Source organism: Natator depressus, chromosome 5 (genome assembly GCF_965152275.1).
Source record: "Natator depressus isolate rNatDep1 chromosome 5, rNatDep2.hap1, whole genome shotgun sequence".
Lineage (NCBI taxonomy): Eukaryota > Metazoa > Chordata > Testudines > Cheloniidae > Natator > Natator depressus.
The window spans coordinates 14,172,111-14,178,358 of record NC_134238.1 but is presented as its reverse complement, the minus strand read 5'-3'; the positions used below and the strand labels follow the sequence as shown (position 1 = coordinate 14,178,358).

At 46.2% G+C, this 6,248-nt stretch overlaps 1 protein-coding gene across 1 annotated transcript in view; it reads left to right on the top strand.

The window, feature by feature from the left end:
- ZBTB7C (zinc finger and BTB domain containing 7C) overlaps positions 1-6,248 on the top strand; it is a 129,764-nt gene that overhangs the window by 14,985 nt on the left and 108,531 nt on the right. The gene's annotated exons all lie outside the window — the stretch shown is intronic.

Here is a 6,248-nt window from a genome sequence, read left to right as displayed (position 1 = left end):
GGGTGACTAACTCCTTTATGGTCCTTTGTCCTTGCTCTGTCTCCAAGATAGCGCATGAACCCTGCATTGGGGGAAATTCACCCTTGTGCAAAGAGTCAGCCTGAAGCCCGTGCTCTTCTGAATCGAGACTTGGGAATTCCACCCCTCGTGGCCAAACTCTGCCTCCTGGGGATTAGCTTTACTGGAAACTTGAAACCAATAGCATAAAACCTTTCCAAGGATTTCCCTCCAGAACCTCCCTGTCTCTGCTCCCTGATTCCCTCTTCCTCAATATGCACTCCTCCCCTAAGTTCCCTGTAAGCTGCGCAGCGGCCTGTTAAGCGCCGTGCAGGTGCTCAGGGAACCTGCCGTGCCGGGACCTGCCGTGGCCTCCCCCCACCCAAACCCTCAGCCCCGGCCCAGACCTGCCGCAGCTGGAGTGCCCCTCCCCCAGCCTATACCCTCCCCCAGCCCAAACCCAGCCCCAGCCCGGACCTGCCGCAGCCTGGGGAGGGGCACCTACCCACAGCCCCAGCCCCAGAACTACCACGGCAGGGAGAGGCACCTCACGCCCCCCTCCTCCCCCAGCCCAGGTGCTGCTGTGGGTAGAGAGAGCTGGGGGGAGTACTCTCTCCCTGCTGTAGCCCCAGGGCAGCCTGCACCCCAAGCCCCTCATCCCTGGCCCCACCCCAGAGCCTGCACCCCAACCCTCTGCCCCAGCCCTGAGCCCCTCATCCCCAGCCCCACCCCCGAGCCCACACTCCCAGCCAGAGTCCTCACACCCCTGCATCCCAACCCTCTGCCCCAGCTCTGAGCCCCCTCCCACACTCGGAACCCTACATGTCACAGTTTATTCGTGATGACACGTGAACTGTACCCTCTGAACTTTCAGACTTCTGGGCTGAGCAAAAGGGGTGCCCTTTCCCTCTGAGGCTGGCCAGCAGCACAGTTGTCATTACCCAGGATTTTGCATGCTGTGAAGAGGAATCCGCATTTAAGTACGTTGGGGGCTCAGTGCTAGCTCCAAAGGTTGATAAACACTGTCAGCTCCTGTTTGGGCCTGGTGCTCTGAAGAAAGACCCTGTGAAGAGGGTCACAGTCTGAAGCAAGCTGGGGTCTGAAGTAATTGTGTTTTGTAATGGTCTGCCAGGTCGGTCAACCCAGTTAAGATTTTATTCTCCAAAAGCTCTTTTGATCACTCAGTATTAAGCACAGGATGTGAAATAGCAGCCTCCAGGAGAGACCCGCAGCATCCTGGGGTCTGTGTGTGATTACAGGTCCGGTAGCCGCATTAACTTGGCTAGTGCCCATGCTGGCTTTGTGGACAGGACTGCAGTTTATTACCTCTGTTTGTCTTGACACAGGTAGGCGAAGAGGAGTTTAATTAGCCTGCGGTGACAAAATAAATCAGTTTTCTAATGTGTGCAGCTGAGGAAGGGGACCTTATGGCAAAGGGGAAGGGCCACCAGGAAACAGGCCTGTCTATTATTACTAGAAATAGTCCACAGAGGTTTAGGCTCGGTTTTGAATTTGAGGCTGAGTTGCGTGCTATGGCTTGAATATCAGCAGTACTGAGTGCCCACAGATCCCACTGAAATCAGTGGGAGCTGCAGGAGTTCAGCACTTTTGAATATCAGGCCAATATGATATATTGGCCCTTTACAATCCCGCCTAAGTAAAAGGCATCTGGGCTGACTCAAGAGCAGGGTAGGTTCTGAACTGTGACTCAGTCACAATTAAAGTCCTGGCTTTTCCATCTGTGCCAACTCAGCTGTGCTAGCTGATGCTCTGAGGATTGGGCTGTACACTCCCCCCATTCCCCACCCTTGTCTGCACACAACTGGGCCTCTTGTGCATATCTCTCTATCAGCTCTCTATAAATCATCCTGGATAAATATACACACAAGAAGTCTCTGGATCTGTGTGAGCGTGGGTATGTCCGTCTCCCTCTAGTCTATCTTCTGGTCCGACGTCCACTGATGTAAATGGCAAAGCTTCTATTGACTTCCATAGTGCAGGATCAAGCCCCATGTGTATGCCTGCTGCCTGCGTTTTATTTAAAATGTAGCTAACTCGTTAGCAGAACTGGCCAAATTTTCGTCATCAAAATAGGTTTTTAACCAAAAATGCTTCCAAACTAAAACGAAATTTTTTTACCAAAATGTGGGGGGAGGGGTTTGACCAAAAACAAAGGCTGAAATTTTTTCAGTTTTCAATAAAATATTTCAGTTCTTGATAAAAATTTACTTTTTCAAAATCAAAACTTTTTACTGAAAACTGATTTTATTTTTTGTTACTGAAAATGTTTTTTAGAAATCTGACTTTTTTGTGGTTTTGTTTTTTTGTTGATATTTTTGCCCATGCCCTGTCGATGGAAAACCATGTGTCAGGAATGGTTTGGAAATGTGGCTTTCATCTAGGCAATCTGTGTTGGTTGTGCCCTTATTTATCTTGTGATGATCCGGTGACAGCAATGCACACCTTGTGACCTTGAGGCTTGGTTATTGTAATTCCTTCTTCTCTGGGTTATCGCGGAGGCTGATCCACCACTTACATTCAGAATGCAGCCGCTCCTGGGTCACTCTTCAGCCCACTATGCGTTCTTTACGCTGGCTGCCTATTAAGTGGCAGATTCTGTTTTAATTAGCCTCACTGGTTTATAAAGGTCTGAATGGGACTGGCTCCAGTTATATCTGAGACCTCCCCCTTGAGCCTCCATCTGGCGGGTTTCTGCATTCACATACTACCTGATATTTAGGGGATCCACCATTAGACCTGAAGTCAGAGACAATCAAGCTTCTGCTTCAACAGGGCAGATAGCAAGGAACTCCTGAAATTCGGCTCATTCCATTTCTCCCCACTTTTATAAAACACCTACAAACTTTTTTTCCCCGGGGAGTTTTAAAATGATGATTGCTGTTGCTGTTTTATTGTTTGGGATTTTGGGGGTTTTTTTTGTTTATCCACCTTGTTTGTAATTTGGTAATGTGCTTTTATTAGTTAATGAGAAATTGTTTTATGCTTGTCATTCAGTTTCCGGAGTGCTTTTGGGGAGTGGATGCTTCATAAATATATTATTTTATTATTATTTATTATTTATTAAAATGATTTTTTTTAAATCCTGTGAAAAATAATTGGCCTTTTTTGAGTAGCTTTGCTCTTTAGCGTTTTGTTTGGTGAGGTTTGATTATTCCAGAATAAATACAGACTTTGGGAGCGCCAGTCTCCATTTTGCTACACAGCGGAAGCTCCATTTCAAAATGGGAGGGGAATATTCCTCTTTTTCTTAACAAAATTATTAATTTTGATCTATGATGAAGAGTATTCATGTCCTGGTGTGAATGCTAGTAATTATCTTGTGGGTTTTACAAGCCCATACTGATTTGTCTTGGTGGTGCAGGAGATGTAAATATCTCTATGCTGTTGCCTATTATAAGTGAGTTTTGGAAGATGGTTTCAGTCTCATAGTCCATATAAAACTGTGGGGAACTGCCATTTGAAAGGCTGTTGAAATACAATTGCTCACTGTTTTACACACTCAGGAAAGTGCCCCTTTGCTTGGAGCTGTGTGCTTAATAAAAGCTTTTCAAGTGGTGCTTTTACTAAATAGATAATGGAATGGCATTTTATTTTCTGCTTTAATCCATTATGCTAGTGTACGGAGGCATATCTATCTGATAGATTGTAAGATACCAGAACCAGAGAGTCAAACCACGTCCTTTTTTATTTCTCTGAAGCAAATTTTGTATTTTGGACAGGCACCAGGCTCATGGCACTGGAAACTCAAATCTTCTGCAGCAAAATGGCGACAGCATGTGCAACTCTGAATAACAGTGCAATGGTGTGTCCCAGTCCTCATTTGGAGCGGTCACAGCTACTGGTGAAAAAGCAGTTTGCACTGTGTGGCCCATTCAGTCTGTGTTCTCTCTGCAGACACTGCCAATAAAGGAGCCAGTTGCAATCTCTCCACCGTGGAACTGGGCTGAGAACTTCCTGCTTATGTCACAGGAGATGTAGAACAGCCATCTGTTGGCGATATTGCTCGGTAGAGAAGAAGGGTGGTTTGGATTAAGACATGGGCATCTGGGTTCAATTCCCATCTATGCCTGAGCCTTCCAGTGTGATCTTGTATAAGTCTCTTAAGCCCTGATCTAGCAAAGTGCTTAAAGTTAAGTATGTATTTTAGTGCTTTGTTGGGTTGGCCCTTAGCCTCTCCATGCCTCAGTTCCCCGGCTGTAAAATGGGGATACTACTCAACTAGCTCACAGGGATGTTGCGAGAATATATTCCTTCATGATTTTGAACTGCTCAGTTACTATGGTAATGGGGCCATGCAAGCAGATAGGCCGATGCTAGTCAGCCATCACGAACCTCATTTGGAGTTGAACTGGTGAGAAAAGGCTTCCCGTTGTATTTACCCATCCCCCGAGCCACTCGCTCTCCCACTTTTGTTCTGTAACATCTGTTATTTTTTCCTCCAGGCATTATTATCGCTGGTTTCTGTGAATTGCATTTCATGCTGGGCACCTAGGACAAGTCATCAAGGCCATAAGCGTGACATATCTAGGCACTGGAGTTACATTTTCCCCCCCCAAGCGAGTTTTTATTGTAGGAGCAATGCTGTGCAGGTAGCATCTAACCCATGGTAAGGTGGGCGGGCTCATTCCCTCGCCTTAGTGTTGCAGCTTTTCCGAGAAACTGTAAACTGTGGAGAACAGAGAGAATGATCTTTTCTAACGTGCCATTCAGGATCGCCTGTAATTGTTAGCTGGAATGCCTGCTCAGAGAGCAGTTGGCTGCTGGGTTAGGAAAGAAACAAGAAACTTTGGGAACCAGAAAAGGGGCATTAATCCTGTTGAGACTCATCCTTACTAATTCTTTGTTTCCGTCAAAAACCCAGCACTTAGCTGCTTTCTTGAATGAACCCAGTGTCTGTGCCTCCAAAAACAACTTGGTCCAGTGAAAAATAAGAGCTGCTACTGTCTCGTGTCTGGTCTGAAATGCTTTTTTCTTTAACTTGCATCTGTGACCCATCTCTACAGTAAAATCCTATTTGTATATATATACACATGTACATAATCCCTGCTAAGCACAATTGTCCAAGGGTCTGATCCTGCAGCCCTTTGGGCTATTGAAGTCAGCTGGACTGGTCATGTGAGAAACAGCTACTTAGTGTGTAAGGTTTTCAGGATTGGGCCCAGAGAGCTGTACAGAGAGAGCTGATCAGAAGCCAAAGAGAATAGGAAAGTTTTAAGGAGAGATTTAAAGAGGGGAAGTGACTCAGTAGCTTGGAGGGAAGTAAAGAGGGAGGAAGGGAGGGTGGAGGAAGAGAACTCCAGATAGACGGGGTGGTGGGGATGGGTGGGCAGCATGAATGAAAGGGTGACCCCTCCCTCAGTTCCAGGGAGCTGCTGGAAGGGGACAGACAGGCGGCCAGGACTGGAGGATCAGAGTGCGTGGGAAGTGGGGGAGGTGGATGTGACATTGGGGAGGCTCCCCATAACAAACTTTTCATAGTGTGGACCACATTTTAATAGGGAGATTGTCTTGCAGGCCACCTCCCCTCCCATTCACAATCGCATAGCATCTCCGGGCCAGCCCCAGCAATTGCTTGGATGGAAAAGCAGTATTAGGAAAGCACTTAATGTATTTTAGCTGTCTTCTAATACAGTTAAGCAGCTGGAAATGAGGAGAGCTGGCACCATGTCAGTAACCAGCTCTGCAAGGACTGTCCGCAGATGAAGGGCAAGAAGAATAATTATGGGCCTGGAAAAACTCTCGCATGAAAAAAGACTGAAAAGCTTGGGGTCGTTTACCTTAGAAAGGAAATGAATAAGAGAGGATGTAAGTGTGTATAAAATAAAAAATGGTCTAGACAAGGTAGGTCAGGAGCTTCTGTTCTTCCTGTCTCATAAACAGAAAAGGCAGCAAATTCAATACTCATAACAGAAAATACTTCTCCACTCAACATGTAATCAGACTGGGGAACTCACTGCCACAGGATGTCATTGAAGAAAGAACTTAGTAAGATTCAAATAGGGATTGGATGCTTATAAGTCAAATATCCAGAGTTGTTAATTACTGCAGAGAGAGAGTTTTGGAAGGGGTATTAAACTCATGCTTCAGGATTTAAACCGATCTCTAACTGTTAAGGATTAGGATCAGACCTTTATGGGGGCAGATTATGCCACATCCACTATGAGGTTTCTTGTGTCTTTCTCTGAAGCATGTGGTGCTGGCAAAGATGCTGGAGTAGGTGGACTAAGGGT